Genomic DNA, 18,767 nt, shown 5'->3' with positions numbered 1-18,767 from the left:
CATTGATGACCTCACTATGGACCTCAGACAGTCTAAATCTGTCCCCCCTCCACACACACACCACCCCTAGCCCCCACCCATCCCCCCAGCACCAGGCACACTGGTCAATTATAATTTAAACATTATAATATACATTTAAACATTATACACATACATTATCTAGGCCTACAGTAGCGTACAGGCCTACAGTTAAAGGAGGAGCGAAGCTCTCTTTCCACTGTTCCAACAATCACAAACTCTGGTTTTGGTCAAAATAAACCCTTAATTCATAGCATCAACAGATAGATATTCAGTTTGTTTAGTTCATTTCAGTTTTTTACCACAAGAGTGACTCATTTTCTCAAACAAATCGATAGAGGATCTCTGAACAAGTCAACAGACCTAACATTTCTGAGGCTGCATGGCGCTGTTGTGTGTTTGTGCGTGTGTGTTAATCTCCCGACAGAGGGCGCAGAAGCTGCGCGCAGTTTAAATGACACCAATAGGTTACTGTGTGTGTCACCTAGCATAGTTTTTATAGCATGACTAACTTGAGTTTTGAACTAACGTTTCCTGCCAGTATATGTCTAACCACGTGGGGTGTCTCCTTTAGTCACAGAGCAGTGTTAATGTAAATGTACGTTGTTTTGATTTCAAATGTAAACTCACTTTCATTGGGCAGACTATGAACCAATGTGTAACCTGCTGCTATGGGTCAGGGGGGCCCCAGCAACCAACCTGACGAATCTGATGACACTTCTCCAATTAAAGAACTCTCATTGGCTCTTTGTTTTGTGGCCTTCACTTAAATACAACAGGAGATCCCATTGTAAATGCTGAACATGTTTAATGTTTACGATTTGAGATCGGTGCGTCCAGGATGGACTTCCGAGCCGATTAGGGGATGTTTAAAACAATCTTAAAGTGTCAGAAGGCAGTATATTTTTGGCATCATTGGGCAAAAATTCCATAATAACCTTTCAGATTATTGTAATTCAATTGTTCTGAGGGAAAACTAGAGTTCTGCACGTCCTCATGGCTCTGTTTTCAGGATTTTAAAAAATCTAGCCCGTGATGGGAGACTTTGACCAATCACAGGTCATTTCATTGAGAGAGCGTTCCTATTGGCTGTGCTCCGGTCATGTGACCATAACTTGGCGTTCCTTCACCAGATTTTAAAATGGCAGCGGCGTCACAAACTTTCTCATTTTATAGCTAAACCGTGCACTACAAGATGATTCTGAAAACATCTGAGGAGAGAAATAGGCATTAACGTAACAGAATATTGATTCATATTTGATCAGCGCTGCCTAGTTTGACCGTTTGGTCGGAGTTCGTGAGTGATTGACAGCTGGCTCTCGTAGATGGCAGCTGGACAGCAGACCTCAGATCAGCTCTTACTGCTTGTTTTCCTCCGGTCTGTGAAATCTTGCAGATGCCGTTAGGAGCACCGGAGGACTCAGAGGAACATGATTTTTTTCAGGTTACCTGTTTCATGCACTACTGTCATGATATAGCAACCGTTTTATAAAAATAACTTTTTATGTAATTAGCTGATTTTCCCTCCCAAAAGTATAAGTAATTTTCTTTAATATAACTTATCCTTACCCCTCCAAGTCAAAATAAAGCTAATAGAATTGGTGTACATCATCTGAGCTGGGAACCTGAAGATTAATTTGAGATGCAGCTCAGACGCTATCCCATCTTGGATAACCTACCAATCCTGCAGAAACCTCCTTATTGTAAACCTAGCTAGGAAAGCCATCCATGCTCTGAATGCTCCAGGTCTCTAGTTTGTGGTCAAGTTTCAAAATGGGGACTAACATCATCACACATGAATACAGATGGGCTATTGGAGCTCAGGAGGTAGACACAAACACACACACAAGGCGTGGTCCAAGGTAGCTTTGGAGCTTCTTTTCCTAGGAAGTCGGAGGTTGAGAGTGACAGCATTTACTTAGAAGTAATCATGATTTTAATCCGGTTTTGTAAGGTAGTTTATTCTTTGGAATATCCCCCACCACAAGTAGTGATTACCCAATGACATTCAACATCTCTGTCCTCTATCTATATCTATATATATATATGTTTTTTCCCCACACTTGCGTTGTGTTGTTGTAGGCTTGTTTAATCTGTTTTCATGGCATTATTTGTGCTTTCCCGAATAACCAATTCGGATTCCGGTAGATCCCAAATATAAAAAGAGTTGTCTTTACTTTGCTGTGATGTTCATGACAACAGTTATTGTCTCTTTATCTGGATGGTTATATTTTTTTTAATTCTAAACACTTTTAGACAAGATAGAATTATAATAAATATGTAGCACCAAAATAATCAGTTTGTAGCTAAATGTCTGCAAAGAACTTCAACTACTGCAAAAATCTGTGCCATCATGAAGGTGAAATCATAAACTTTAACACACATGCACATGCCCACAGGGGTTCCCATTTAGTGTTTTGACAGTTCTGTGTAAGTCACGCCTGCTTTGAGTGAAATAGATAACTGTGTGCTTGGGAGGACTTTTAGGAGAAGGTGTGTCTCAAGAAAAGAATTTTTTTCTTAATACTTCTTTCTCATGGGAACAAATGTGTGGGCATGTGTGTGTGTCTTTGTGTGAACTGATTGTGTAAGTGTGTGTGTCTGTGTGCACTAATTGTGTAAGTGTGTGTGTGTGTGTGTGTGTGTGTGCGTGTGTGCACTGATTGTGTAAGTATATTATAAGTGTGCCTGTATCATAGAAATCTAATCCTAAATTGAATTCTAGTTGTAGTTCTTTTCTCCCTCTTCTCACCTGCCCAATTGCTAATTTAGTAATTTCTTCCTGACACTCCTTTATCTCAAGAGTGGCTTATTCCAATGCTTATTTAGCACCTCACTCCATCACGCTGTTTCGTACACAATAGTATACTTATTTAAGCAACTATTGTTTCAGAACTCATTTATTCCTTTCAGTGGTCCACAGACAATCGTACCCCGTCCACCAGATCACACTGAGTGCCAATCCGGTATAGGATATAGAGTACGACCTTTTGCCAGTGATCAGAATACACTCACACACACACACCCTCAGTGCAAGAGGAAATGCGTCTTCTCCACCAGGTCACGTTTAAGTGACGGTCCAGGACAGGTGTGCAACTCCTCCTCACCAAAGCCGGAGCTCTGTCTTCAATCACACTCACCAACACACACACTGGTTCTTACCTACTCCAACTATCCTGTAAATCCTTGACCTATTTCTAGATTACAGCCCCTCAGGTGAAGAAACAAGAACTATTCTATATTCTACAAACAGAATACCCTGAATTGCCTCCTTTCCTGAGTGCCAAGGCTGCCTATTAGAATACTTATCCCATCTTGGATAACCTACCAATCCTGCAGAAACCTCCTTATTGTAAACCTAGCTAGGAAAGCCATCCATGCTCTGAATGCTCCAGGTCTCTAGTTTGTGGTCAAGTTTCAAAATGGGGACTAACATCATCACACATGAATACAGATGGGCTATTGGAGCTCAGGAGGTAGACACAAACACACAAACAAGGCGTGGTCCAAGGTAGCTTTGGAGCTTCTTTTCCTAGGAAGACAGAGGTTGAGAGTGACGCATTTACTTAGAAGTAATCATGATTTTAATCCGGTTTTGTAAGGTAGTTTATTCTTTGGAATATCCCCCACCACAAGTAGTGATTACCCAATGACATTTAACATCTCTGTCCTCTATATATATATATATATATATATATATATATACATTTTCCCAGCATTTAGTTTGTGACTTTGTTTTTGGGCTTGAGATCTCCGGTATATACATTTTGGTTGTTTTTGGTTTAAGTTAGACACTTTTGAGTTTAGACGGTTGAGCTGGGTGCGACGGCCCACTGCATGGCTGGCCCAGCAACTTCCCCTTCTTTTGTTCATTTAACCGGGATCTCCAACCTTTTGTTTACTCAGTTACATTTTTTATAGTTACTTTTGTCCTGATTTAAAATAAATTGATTGTTATATAGCCTTTGTTTGTCTGAGAGGCCGTAACATATTTGGGGGCTCGTTCACGCGTTTTTTTCCCACACTTGCGTTGTGTTGTTGTACGCTTGTTTAATCTGTTTTCATCGAATCATTTGTGCTTTCCTGAATAACCAATTCGGAAATGGGTACATCCTTAATATAAATAAAGTTGTCTTTACTTTGCTATGATGTTCATGACAACAGTTATTGTCTCTTTATCTGGATGGTTATATTGTTTTAATTCTAAACACTTTTAGACAAGATAGAATTATAATAAATATATAGCACCAAAATAATCAGTTTGTAGCTAAATGTCTGCAAAGAACTTCAACTACTGCAAAAAATACGTGTTGTCATGAAGGTGAATTCATAAACTTTAACACACATGCACATGCCCACAGGGGTTCCCATTTAGTGTTTTGACAGTTCTGTGTAAGTCACGCCTGCTTTGAGTGAAATAGATAACTGTGTGCTTGGCAGGACTTTTAGGAGAAGGTGTGTCTCAAGAAATTAATGTTTTTCTTAATACTTCTTTCTCATGGGAACAAATGTGTGGGCGTGTGTGTGTGTCTTTGTGTGAACTGATTGTGTAAGTGTGTGTGTGTGTGTGCACTAATTGTGTAAGTGCGTGTGTGTGCGTGTGTGTGCACTGATTGTGTAAGTATATTATAAGTGTGCCTGTATGTACTGAGTATTATACTCCCATAGTGGACATTGAGGTCTCTACAAATGCAGATAGTGAAGCCGTGAAGTTTCGGAATGACTTGGAGAGACTGGCCTGTGATCTGAACCGCAAGGCTGGAGGGAACTGGATCCACGCCTGGTTGAAGAGAGAGAAGAGAACCTACATCTGTGATGTCACTGTCACTGATTCCTACGGAGCAGATTCCGACTTCTTAAAGAATGGTTACATCCGTGTGGATGAAGATACTAACAAGGGTGCAGGAGGATCCGATGTCTTCATCTGGTACCGTCAGACCACCGACCCCGGGCGTGCACTCAGTGATCTGAATGTCTCCACTGATGATGCTGAGTATCATGCCCTTCAGCAGCAAAAATACACGCCAGTGAGTGTTAACCTGAGCGAGGGGACCAAAGGGGACGCGGTGTACCTGTGGTACAAGAAAGACCAAGTCCACAATCCCATTAAGGTGTTCACCCTGCTTCTCAACATGAAGGCTGTCCCAGTGTACGAGAAGGCTGGTGTCACTGTTATCGAAAGAAATCTCAGCAGCTCCTGAAAAAATCGCGCGAAAGCGCGATTTATTTGCTCCATAGGAATGAATGGCAAATTGACATGAAGAGAGCTCAAAAACACTCGTCTTTAGGGCCATTCAGAGTCGCCATACTTTAACGTAGAAAAATGATTCAAAGTTTAAACGGGTCACTAGACTTTGGACTTTATTGGGCCTATCATCCCCCTTCTTATAACCTCACTATGGTCCTCAGACCCCCCCCCCCAGCACCAAGCACACTGGTCAAAATTTCTTGCGAAATTTTCTAGTTCCAGTGTGCCTAGAAGCACAAGGCAAAGCCTTGTGCTTCTAGGCACACTGGTCTATTATTCGTCGGGCTTATTCCAGTGTGCCTAGAAGCACAAGGCAAAGCCTTGTGCAAAGCACACTGGTCTATTATTCGACGGGCTTATTTTCTTCTGCTTCTGCCTAAACTTTGGCACGCTACTCCTCCGGCAGCGTTGCCAACACCTGTACAAAAAATACATCAAAACATGCGGAATGATCGGGAATCGTGTGCTATGACCTGGCTAAGAGATTCGCGCAGCGGTCTCCGAGAAAATCGCGCGAAAGCGCGATTTTTTTGCTCCATTGGAATGCATTGAAAATCGACGTGAAGAGTGCTCATAAACACTCCTCTTTGGGGCCATACAGAGTCGCCATACTTTAACGTAGAAACGGGATTAAAAGTTTAAACGGGTCACGAAACTTGGGACTTTATTTGGCCAAATGGAAATTTTTTGATAGCTGGCACGGTTTTCACGAAATCGCAGTTTACGTTTTGTGAAATTTTCAGACCGTTTCAGATTTTATAATGGGTGTGTATTGCGTGGGTCGTTAAGGGCTAGAGCGCGTGACATCATCGCTAGAGTGCGGGAAAGCTTTGAAATCTTTTGAAAATTTTCCGAACAAATTGCTCTGTAGCCCACAACATCCACTCCTCATACACAATTAATACATCAAAACGTAGGTATTTTTGTGCCGGTTGCAAACATGTAGCTATGGAATCAGTCGGACTTACACATTTGGCGACACATGCCTGAACGTGAGAGCAACTGCAGGCTTCGCTCCCATAGGGCCCCATATTAAATTTCACAGAATTTTTTGGATCAGAGAAAAAAGTTAATACTTTTCGAAACTGCCGCCGAGGTCACATTTTTGAAACTACAGACCCAAATGTCGCACCATTTGTTCATCAGAGACTCCTACCTGGTCTCATGAACAATCTAAGCGATAGGAGTCACGGTTTCTGTCGTAGAAGCACTTTTATGACATGTACGTCTCTGGTTAACTCCTATTATAAACTGCCCCACTGCAGCAGTTGCCAATCGCCACGGCAACTTCAGATTGCTGCTAGACAGCTGATTCACATTAGCCAATCAGTGCAGGCTGACTAACACACCCACACACACACACACACACACACACACGCACACACACACGCACACTATTTACTGTATCATGCCATTTCAGTGAGCCAGCATGCTCTAAACCAGGGCTTCAATGGATCAGGGCCATAATTAATGTGATCAATTACACCTGTGATTAAAAGCCCCCAACTCTCATTGTATGATAACAGGAACTAGGTATTCCCCTACTTTTCAAAATAAAATCCCTCAACTCTTACTGTATGATAACAGGAAACTAAACACTTCAGGCCCCCCAATCACCATGACAACCACTGACAGACACGCACGCAGCGAATGGGCCTACAGTGATGACCTCACTATGGACCTCAGACAGTCTGAATGTGCCACCCCCTCCACACACACAACACCCCTAGCCCCCACCCATCCCCCCAGCACCGGGCACACTGGTCAAAATTTCTTGCAAAATTTTCTAGTTATATTATATTATTATATCATACAGCCTACCTTGTTGTTGAACTGGAGCTGATCAGCTATGGATCCATCCAGCTTCTGAAGTAAGTAGACAACAATAACCTGCTTTATTCAGTTGTTGTGGTTGATGGTTAGAAACGTTAAAGACTAAAGATAGAAACACTTTGATGAGACTTCATCTGAAAAACAGCCGTTTTGATCTCAAACTAACTGATTGAGGATGTAACTGTGAGCTCAGCGAGGCTTTGATTTAACAACAACAACTTTAAATGAACCTTATTTTTATGACTTTACAATGTAAAAGTTATTACATTACAATTCAAGTCTATAATGTATATAGTAGGGCTGTTAATTGCACATTTTTTATCTGTTCAAAATGAACCTTAAAGGGAGATTTGTCAAGTATTTAATACTCTTATCAACATGGGAGTGGACAAATATGCTGCTTTATACAAATGTATGTATATATTTATTATTGGAAATCAATTAACACAAAACAATGACAGATATTGTCCAGAAACCCTCACAGGTACTGCATTTAGCATAAAACAATATGCTCAAATCATAACATGGCAAACTGCAGCCCAACAGGCAACAACAGCTGTCAGTGTGTCAGTGTGCTGACTTGACTATGACTTGCCCCAAACTGCATGTGATTATCATAAAGTGGGCATGTCTGTAAAGGGGAGACTCGTGGGTACCCATAGAACCCATTTACATTCACTGATCTGGAGGTCAGAGGTCAAGGGACCCCTTTGAAAATGGCCATGACAGTTTTTCCTCGCCAAAATTTAGCGCAAGTTATTTAACCTCCTTCATGAGAAGCTAGTATTTCTCAGACTTTTTTTGGACATTTTAAAACATTTTGGGATTTATTTTTTTTACATTCTTTTTTTTCGGATATTTTTTTGGACATTTTCAGACAGTTTTCAGTCTTTTTTGGGACTTTTTTCGGAATTCTTTTTACATTTTTCGGATTTCTTTTTTTTTTTTACATTTTTCACTTTTTTAAAAATATTTTTTGGACATTTTTTCAGACGTTTTCGGACATTTTTAAACATTTTTTGGACATTTTTTGGACACATTAACATATCTGGAGGTCAGAGGTCAAGGGACCCCTTTGAAAATGGACATGACAGTTTTTTCTCGCCAAACTGAGCCGCTACAACTCCCAAAGATTGATTGTGTTAATGCGTTAAAGAAATTAGTGGCGTTAAAACGAATTTGTACTCACGTGTTATTATTGCGTTAACTTTGACAGCCCTGAATAGAATATAACAGGATATACAGTATCATGTATAATGTGGGATGAACACAATGCTGAGGACTGTTGAGATAACATGAAAGAAAAGTAACGAGTGTTCTAGTATCTAGTGAGAATCAGTGCCAACATTAGCAAGCTGGGCTAACTATCTTCCATTTTACAGGTGGAATACAAACTCAACAGCACGATGGGTCCTCCAAACTGTTGAATAAGGATTTCTGTTCTATCATTGTAGTGTTCTTTGCATTAAAATATGCTAATGTGTCATAAATGAAGCTTTTCACCTTTGGTACAGTCAACTTTTTAATGTAAAGGAAATAATAAGATAGCACACAGTGGTGAAGTCAGGTCTGCACTTTATTGAATATTCTGCTCAAGAAGAGAGTAAACATATCCAACAGGTGTTGCTTTAGATCTACAAACATCAGCAATGTTTACAAAAGAATGATGTTAACACTGACTCTCTTAAAGAAAAAACAAGTTATGCATTATTTTACATAAGCTATGACTTTATATTTCAACATACTAGTGTTGACATAGCAATTGTGTATTGATATAAGCTCTGTATTGATAAGTATCAGGAATTAGAATAGAAAGTTCTAATTAAAAACATATCTGTGATGTACCAAGCAATGAAAGTTTAAACTGATTGTGAAGCTGTGATTAACAAAAAAGACTATAAAGCTCTATAAAAATCAGCAGAGTGCTTAACATCTAACAAAATGGTGTTAACAGGGAGTATCTCCTCAGAACAGTAAAGTCATGAACTGAGCCTGAGGTCAGGGTTAAGAGACAGGATTAGCCTTGACCTTAACAGAAAAACACAGACCAGAGAGTTTTCCTCTTGTTTTCAGAAAATATATCCATATACCAAAGTACTAAATTAAGTATGCTAAATTAAAGGCACTTTAGCTCCCTCATGTCTGAACATAATCAACATGATAAATTCAACAAAACAGGTTAAGCAATTTTTGACATGAGCTATTAGATCCCATTTCAACCAAATAGTGTTGACATAGTAATTGGGAATCAATATAAGCTCAGTTTAAGTATCAGGAATTAGAATCAGAATTAAAACAATTAAAGACATATACGTGATGTACTGAGCAATAAAAGTTTAAACTGATTGTGAAGCACAAACCAGTTTGAGGAGAAGGCTGTGCATCAAATCAACATGAACTGATTAACAGAAAATTACATATATAGTCACTTCATCGTATCATCTATTTTCCTGGTCCCTCTGGGTTTCAATGCATTTTTTTGAATTTGTGAAGCCTTAAGTTGTACTTTGAACTTTAAATGTAAACCCATATCCCTATGAACAGACCAGGATCGAACAAGTCTTGATCATTGCTCTTACTCAACTGGACGCAGGTACGCATAGTTGCCATAGTTAAAAGCATAGAGGCCTGGGTAAACAGGCTCAGTGAATTTGGTGTTAAAGGTGTGGAGGTGCTTCAGTGTGTTAGAGACGACAGAGTAGTAGGACAGAGTGCCAGCAGGCCAGTCCAGATACACCCCAACTCTTTTGCAGCCTGGAAAAGGAGATTCTGACAGCAAACCATTATGCCATACCCTAAGCTTGTCGTCCATCTGGCCAAGAGCCCACGATATGAGATTATCTCCAAAACCGCTGTCTAAACCGTTTCCCTTTCTTTCAATTCTCTTGTATGCAACAGCTGCATAAACAGATTTGGGAAGTGAATCATTCCACTCTACCTCCCAGTAATGGCGCCCAGATAACCTCTCTTTGCACAACACCTGAGGTTGTGTATCAAACCTCTCTGGGTGATCAGGATAACGCTGCCATGCTGCAACTGTTGCCTTCTTGTTTCCCTCAGACAGAGTGAGGTAACCATATGCAGTGTTTGGATCCAGGGTGAGATCACAGGCATCTGTTGGAGAGACCAAAGTAAAATGTTTTATCAGTCATTCTGATGGTCAAACAGGTTTCTGGAGGACAGTAATTAGTACGGCGTATTTTTGACTCCAAAATGCATGAAAGATGACTTACACCTGATCAGATCTCTTTTGTCTGTGATCTGCTCAGGAGCGACGTCAGGCTTTGAAAAACCTTCACTGACCAGAGTGCCGTCCTTGTAATGGTAGATGGTTGCTCCTGTGTAGTTCTCATTTGTTATGGCTGCTATGAGGAAACGCAACCATTTGTTGTTCTTCTGTGCTTTGGCAAGCTCATGGAAAGCTTTGGCTTTTTCTCTCATTTTGGTTACAACTTCAGGTGAGAAGTACCACTGGTCTTCATTGGTACTTCCTAATTTAGGTGAGTCCAAGTACTCGGCCATCCCATCAAGGTAGGTATCACCCCTTGCCATGGAGGTGAAAACAAAGCACAGAGCATCCTCTACACCTGGAGCAAGAACCTCTCTGTCCAGCTCAGACTGACTTAGGACAATCTTTGTTCCCTCCATGGCATCTACACAGGATCTGATGACGTTGATTTCTCTCTCTTTCTGATCCAGCCACTTGCTCAGTTTGTCAGGACTGAATGGTGTCTTGTCTCGGTCTTCAAAGAGTTGTCTCAGAGAGCTCGCATCTTCTTCACCATCACGGATGGAGGGAAGTTTCTCTGCCATGTTCTTCTGGAGGTGAGATGCATAGTCACTGCACAATTTTTGGAAAGTGCGCAACTCTTCTTGAATCATTGGAAAATCCTCTACCACTGTGTCTTCCAGAGAATCGTTGCATCTCATTTGCATTTCCCTTAAATCTTCTTGAGCATTCTGCATCTTCCTCACTATTCCAACGCTGATTCCACACGTCAGCTCGGCAGCTTCGGGATAGAAATTCTTCAGTGGCATCAGCCAGACCTTCAGTGGAACACCGTTCTCTCCCTTTTCTCCCAGTAGCTTTGGAAGGTCTGCGAAGGTCTTCACTGCATCTTTATATGTTGTAGGGTTGCTGTCAAGAATGAAGTCTCCGAAGAATTTGCAGGAACATTTCTCAGTCAGGGATTTTTCTTCATCAGACAGCTTGATGCCAGCTCTTCCTCAACATTAAATGTGGGGATCTTATTTATCACAGCTTTCATGCTGCCCTGGATGTCCTGAACTCTGCTGTCTTCAAACTTCTCACTGTCAAACACAAAGAAAGCATTTGCCCCATAAAGGATGCCTGTGACTACATGTGTTGCCAAGCCCTTCTCAATAACCTCCGTTTGGTGGGGGTCCAAGGTTAGGAGGTCAACCATTGACAGCTGTTTGAAGCTGGTAGTAGCTTTGTACTGACACGTCACTCTGCTCTGATTCTTGTATTTCTTATGATCATTCAGATACTTGGCAGATCCTTCAATTTCAATCAGTCCACTCAGGAAACTGGCCTGCAGAGAAGCCTTAACATCCAGCAAAGAGGACTTGGATTCAATGGAGTCAGATGTAGAAATTTCAAAAGCACTGCTGTTCTGAGAGGTTTCCTTTGTCTTCTCTTGTAGAGTTGCATCATCCCACAACGTCAAACCTATAGAAATTGGGAAAAAAGCAGCGACATCATTTTGTTAATATGAAGTAATTTAATCATTTAGATTTCTGCACATTGCAGCTTCTTCCCAAAGTTCCCTAAACAGCTACTACATTAAATGCCTCATAGGCGTAAAACAGAAAGAAGAAACAGCATCTATGCACAGTTGATAACCATGGAGGAGGCCGAGGGGAAAAGGAGGAGGAGGTCTGATACTAGCGCATTTTTTTCTAAACAAAGTAAGTCATAAGTTGTGATGGCAGCTTAAATATTTTTAAAGTTTTTATAGTTTGCTAATTAATGTTAAGATAATGTTGCGTGCCCTTAATTAAAGCTAGCTAAACTAGCAGCAGACAAGCTAAACTAGCAGTAGCATGTGATTTGTTGACAGTGTGAGATTTATACATTTTTATTTCATCAATTGGAATTTACATGTAGCCTATAAATTAATATAACAAATTTAAACTATAATAATTGCATTTCCTGAAGAAAATGTCTGTGATTGCTGCATCTGCTGCTGCTGGCCCAGCTTCTGAAACTATCCCAGCAACAAGTGTTGGTGATTCACGTCTGAAGATACCGCCCACAATCAGAGGTAACCGAGTGATGCATTCAAGAGATATGGTGGTGTTTTATTAATAGCCACACGGTGGAGCTATTGGTGCTATGCTTCGACATGTCGTGGAAAAGCTGTGTATCAAGTTTCATCTTATTGAACACAACAGAAATGTATCATGTTATAGTGTTGTAGCGCCCCCTAATGAATCAAATGTGATACACTTGTGCAACAACATTCCCGAATTTGGTTGCAATCCAAATTAGCATTGAAGACTTATGGCCTGTTAAGTGCATGAGGTCACACCTTCAAAGGTTTGGGGACCCATTACAGACAAACGGTAAGTCATACCCATAAACAAACTCAGAAGTTTCATTCAGGGTCATCTAAATGTGGTATGGACCAAGTTTGGTGAAGACTGGATGAAATATGTGCCGAAAGACACACACACCCCTCTCACACAGCTGAGACCGTTCACTTGGAAGATCACTGCTCCGATTATTTAAGTCGGTTAGATTCCATATTTAAATGTCTTAACCAGCACAAATTTGCCTACGTTCTGTCATAAAATGAAATATAAAGAGTTGAAATAGTAACCGTAACTGTGATCAGCTAAATCAAGATATCATCAGAGTAAAAACTGTCAAACCTGTGAGGATTTTGTGTTGTTAAAAATTTGAGAACTACAGCGAGTTAGAAAGTTAAGAAGACAAGGAAAAAGTAGAGCTGTTCTGTTGTCAGTTAACATGGGTTTCATTATGGACAGCTGCCTGCTGCACCCGTCACTTTAAAGCTGCTAAAGACAAAAATGTCTGTCTGTTTGGTTCCAAGAGAACATGTCAGGAACAAGGACAAATTTTACTACGTTTCGATGAAACGTGAAAACTGTGGGAAATAGAGCAAGTTAAAGATAACTTTTTAAGGAGAGTTTGCAGCAGCCCTCCACTCTGATGTCGGATTACAACACATACACACTCATTGAAAACAGAAACATATTAAAAATATGAATATTTCAATAACTGTAACAGATAGCAGATTGCTTGCAGCAATGATAATAAAGTGATAGAGGGACTATTTGTAACTTTCAGAAATGCTTGTTAACAGCGACACCTGTGTTCGTGAAATCAATGAAAGTCAGCGTCGAGCTCGAGCTTGCTGGCTCTAAATATACCTGAACGAGCATCGCTCAAAACAGTGAGGCGACACACGTCAGCTAAAAGCACAATATCACTCTACATTTCAGCTGCTTGGCAGTAATGTTAGCTGACCAGACGAAGGTCTCTCCATGAATCAATGCTGATCCTAGTGTTGGTTCTTCTTGCCTCAGCACAGGCTGAGGCAGCGGGGCTCCGCAGGGTGTCTTCCTGCTCTCTCCGCCCGCAGCCGATTATTAATATTAATAAAGATTATCAATAAACATTAATAATAAACGGGGCACCACCCTGGAATCAGGGACCAATGACCAAAACGTTAATATAGTCTCATTATATATGCTAAACTATCAATTTGGAACGTTGATTAATAATTAAATGAATAACTATAACCAAAATAGATAGTAAAGGTTGAAGGATATCGGAGTTCTGGACATAGCAGAGGTTGGCATTATTCACTCTTGTGCAACATTAAACAGACCAGCCTGTATATTCCACAAACATTTATTTACAAGATAATAAAGGTTTAAAACACAATATTAATCTAACTAAATAACTAAACTAAACAAACCAAACACAGTGTGTGTGTGTGTGTGTGTGAGAGAGAGAGAGAGAGAGAGAGAGAGAGAGAGAGAGAGAGAGAGAGAGAGAGAGAGAGAGAGAGAGAGAGAGAGAGAGAGAGAGAGTGACTCTAGACAAGATGGCTTCTTGTCTCAGGATGTCTGTATGGCCTAGACAAAATGGCGAGCACTGTAAAACTACAAAGATGGCGGAATCAAAGATGGCCGCCAACATGTCACCACATGGCCTCTTTGTTCTTCGGAAAACATGTGCTCAGGAAGGACAGAGAGGGGGGTGATGTGGGGGTTATGATTATCTGAAGCTGTATGTTTATGTTTAACTAATTCACAGTTTCTGTATGTGATCTTTATGTGTGTTAGATATGCAGTGGGTTAGAAAAGATGGTTAGTTTGCATGCAAGACCTTGTCTATGTGAAGCATAAACTAAACACATCAGATGTGGCGAAGCCAGCTACCCAAATACAAATAACTACAAATGAATCACCACAGTCAAACTCAATGAATAACATTAAACATATTAATACAGGTACATTCTAGAAATCAAAGTTGAACAGTCTTGCTCAGCCATGTGCGATTGCTAATGCTAAGGTAAGCCCAGTACGTTACCGATCCATGGAAGAACAGGGTTTGTAATTCCATGTGTTGAAGTTGTGGTTCCAAATCGAAGATGTCGTCTTTGCTGTGCAGATTGGTTAGCTTAGTGCTAACTGTGAGAAGCAGGCTCTCGCGTCTTCTGCCTTTTTGGTTCCTTGTGTTGCTAGGTCTGTTTCCTAACAGACCATGGAATCACAGAGCAGAGCTGCTTCCGGTTTGGAATGCAGGAGCTCACCTCTCGCAGGTCAGGAGAGAGGAGATGAAGAGTAGAAAGAGGAGGAACAAAGGACATTCCTCTGGTTTTGTTCTGTGTGAATTTCACACCTCTGTGTGAAATGTTGCAGTAGCCAATGAAAAGCTGAGCTGAGTCCTGTGGTCAAGGATCATGTTACTGAGTTCATGAGGTCACTTGAAACCAGCCATCTGCTGGGTCCCTACAGCACCAAATCTGTGTAACAAATGGTATCAACTTAAACACTGCTGCAACAACTTATGAGACCTAATAGAGCATGGAGATGACCATCATATACTTCTATCATCATGTTCTAAACCCTTATACACTTTTACAATTCATTTTAAAGATAGGGTCGACGATGTTGGAAAGCTAGCATTATTTGAAAGTAGCATCGCCATTTCAGACCATTTCAACCAATATAACAAATAGTAGATACTGGAGAACATCGTCAACCCTGCCTTTAATTAATGAAGTAATTCATGTTTATTTCTGATAATGACTAGAACAATTTGACACACAGTGCTGAGCTGCATCTCAAATGAATCTTCAGGTTCCAGCTTTCAGATGATGTACACCACTTCTATGTGACATCTACTGTTGACCTGCTATCTCCCCCTAAAGACCCCCTGGACCTCCCTAAAAAAGACAAAAATGGGTCTATTGTGGGTCTCAGGGTATATAATAAGGATATATTCTGAGTCAAGACTTACCTGGGATCAGTGCCTCCCTCCGAGCATCATAGAGCATTCCTAGGGTGAAAGGTCGACCCAGGGCAGCAACGGCCATGAGATCTGAGTCCATTTCTCCAACCTGTTTGGAAAAGTGACCAGACGGCCTTCAGTACTTGATTTACACTATTAAGTAATGTTGAGAGTTAAGAGACAGAAAGCCTGACAGTCTATTGTGCATGGAAATGCAGTATTTCCCTGAAGACACTGGTCTACAAAAGACACATTTCCACTGAGGTGGACGATTAAGTAAGTCAATCAATCAATCAATCAATCAATATATCTGTTTTTATCACCCTCTGTCCGCCCAGTTTGTCCTCACCTGGTGAAGTTGTCCTCCCATGACACGCCTCCAGACATGACAACACGTGACGTCTGTAGTCACATTATAACTTTAATAATGAGGCGTTCATTATGCATACATTAGCCTTTATAAAGCCAGGCATCTCAAAACAACACAACATTAAATAAAATAAAGATGTGGCTTACATCATAACAGAACCCCCCCCCCCACAAAAAAATCAAATATGTCATAAACTTGGCCAGTTCAAGTTCAGCATCACACTTTGGCAACTTGTTGTCATGGCTTAAGTGAAATTAAATGAAACAAAACATGTTGACTCTGGTCATTTACAGTTTACAGTTATGAACATTACTAAGTTACAAAGTTGTAATTTTCGATGGTACGAGTTTGTTTTTTTAATCCAGTGCTTTAAGAGCTTGTTCAAAGGCTAAAGCCTGGCCTGGCATACTGCAAATACATCACTTTAACTGTTTCATACTGCATACTACTGAGGAACGCAGTATGCAGCATGTACTCTATACTGCATACTGCGTTCGTCAGTAGTATTGTATGTAGTAGGCAGTTTTGAATACAGCCTGTGACCCACGAGACGGGCGATACCAACAAGTCACATGACTAACAACTGACGTGACAAAATAACTTATTGTTTCACGCGGGACACGAACAGTGGTCTCTGGTTGAAAGTCTTGTGTTTGTTTGACCCACCCACCACGAATACATAGTTTCTGAGTAACTGCTGAAACAACAACATCGACTTTACAGAAAGGCATCTGCCTTGCTGGCTCTCATCCACAATGTGGACAATAGCAATATAACCAGCATAATAAGATTTATAGTAGTCATTGTGTAACGGAAGTCTTTCTACAGAAGTGAAGACAGACATTGAATAACACTGATTAGTGCCCAGTGTTGTAATAGTTTCTGAGTAACTGCTGAAACAAAAAAATATACACCGATCAGCAAAAACATTAACAACATTAAGACCACTGACAGGGGAAGTGAATGTAACCAAGTCTAAATACGCCTCTAACAGTAACTAAAAAAATAAATCTCAAGGTCTGGGATTACCACAATAAATCCTAAAGTGATATCCTGGTTCGAGGGTGAAGACGATGTATTTACACTGAATATCTAATTGGTCTTTGGCTGTAGATAATGATTGACTTCACTCAGGGAAATAATACACAGACACACAATAATTATTTTTCTGTACCAATATTATTGAAAATTTCAACAATCGACCCCCTACATTAAGTCAGAATGAAAAATAATAACAAATGAATAAATAAAATTAAAATTAAAAATCTGGCCAGAAAATGTTTAAATTTTGCTGCAGCTTTAGTCTCTTAATTTAGTTTAGTCCAAAAGTCATTTTTAGAGGTGGTCTTCCCAATCCCAAATGATGGAAAGATCTTACTGGTGTAATAGTAGGAATGAAAGCAAAGTCCTGCTCAGGCCTGGAGTCCAGAATCCAGATCTGCAATCCACCAGCCACGGTCGCTCCTGGCTGTAGGAGTCTATGTAGAGTGGAAGGGCTCCTCTCCTCCTTCACACCACGACACCTCTCTCAATGTCCGGGCTATTTCAACATAATAAAGGTTTCAGACACCACGTTGTATTATCCCCAGGTCTGGATCTTATGTTCCTTTTCTTACAGAGAGCTAACTTAGCATCTTCTCCCTCTACAGCTTGCATCGAAAAGAAAACACACTGCGCCTCGCAGCTGCCACCTAGAGGTCATTACCAACAAGCTTTTGCCAACTGCTGCAAAATGTTGAAAACAAATGACTCAAGCAAAACAAAGTGGCTTAGCCTGGTCTATCTGCGTCTGATTAGGCAGTGAAATAGAAAACTCATAAATCAATTCAACACTTTTCTTCCAAACTTAAATTTAAGTGAGCTTGTAAAGTTATACTACATGTCACATTATGATAATTATGATTATGATGATAATGTTGATGAAGATTTTAGGTGGGTTACTGGTGAAAACAATGGATGCGGTGCTAACAGTTGTTTTCTCTGTGCCCTCCCTCCCTGCTGTCTGCAGCATCAGGTCCACCTTTGAGATCCACTTGGAGAAGAAAGACCTTCCAGTCCTGCTGGGGCTCGAGTCTTTACCGGAGGACATCACACTGGGACAAGGAGCTGACGTGTGGAGGGCTGCTGTCCAGTTTAAAAGGAGATAGATTATTTCTACTGACTTATTTGTGTTGTTAATGTTCTATTACTATTATTATGGGACATCTGGATTTAGATTGAATGTCTGTGATTAATGATGGGGCATGTTCTGATTAACTGTTTCTGTATATTTTGAGAAGTCTGAAAGTGACAGGGTGGTGCAATAAATGCAATTGATTTGAAGCAGGCCTTTTTTCCCCTTATGTTACCTGTTAACCCTCTGACTTTACTGTCTTTCAGAGGCTCTAGCAGGTTCAGTTTAAGAGCTACAAAAACGCAGTTTATTCATCTTTGTATTAATTACCTTATTTATTTACTCTTCTGTTTAATTTTCCCTTTTATTTATTTATGTTTTTCTTTCTATAAATTTTTGGATTTATTTATTTATTTTTGCATTTATTTTTTATTTATTTTTGCATTTATTTTTTATTTATTTATGGGTGACAACGGAGTGACAGCTCCCTCATTTACCTAATGAGGCAAAAAATGCATAATGAAATGTAAAAAGAAATGTGCAAAACAAAGTATAAAGAACAGAATACAGACAGGAAATAAATAAGGGGTGAAATACAAAGAGAAAATCATGCATAAATAAATACACACATTTAAAAATTTATTGAATTTAAATATATATATAAATATAAATA

General features: G+C 40.1%; 1 protein-coding gene and 1 pseudogene across 1 annotated transcript in view; both read right to left on the bottom strand.

Moving 5' to 3' along the window:
• LOC141758940 (neoverrucotoxin subunit alpha-like) overlaps nucleotides 1-17,465 on the bottom strand; it is a 31,418-nt gene extending 13,953 nt beyond the window's left edge. Inside the window, exon 1 of the mRNA XM_074620778.1 lies at nucleotides 17,360-17,465. The gene's annotated coding sequence lies outside the window, so the exon portion shown is untranslated. The remainder of the gene's footprint in view (nucleotides 1-17,359) is intronic.
• Nucleotides 9,444-17,472, bottom strand: LOC141758937 (neoverrucotoxin subunit alpha-like; annotated as a pseudogene).
• Between the last annotated feature and the right edge of the window lie 1,295 nt (nucleotides 17,473-18,767).

This window comes from Sebastes fasciatus, chromosome 20 (assembly GCF_043250625.1).
Source record: "Sebastes fasciatus isolate fSebFas1 chromosome 20, fSebFas1.pri, whole genome shotgun sequence".
Lineage (NCBI taxonomy): Eukaryota > Metazoa > Chordata > Actinopteri > Perciformes > Sebastidae > Sebastes > Sebastes fasciatus.
This window is presented reverse-complemented; position numbering and strand designations above follow the sequence as displayed.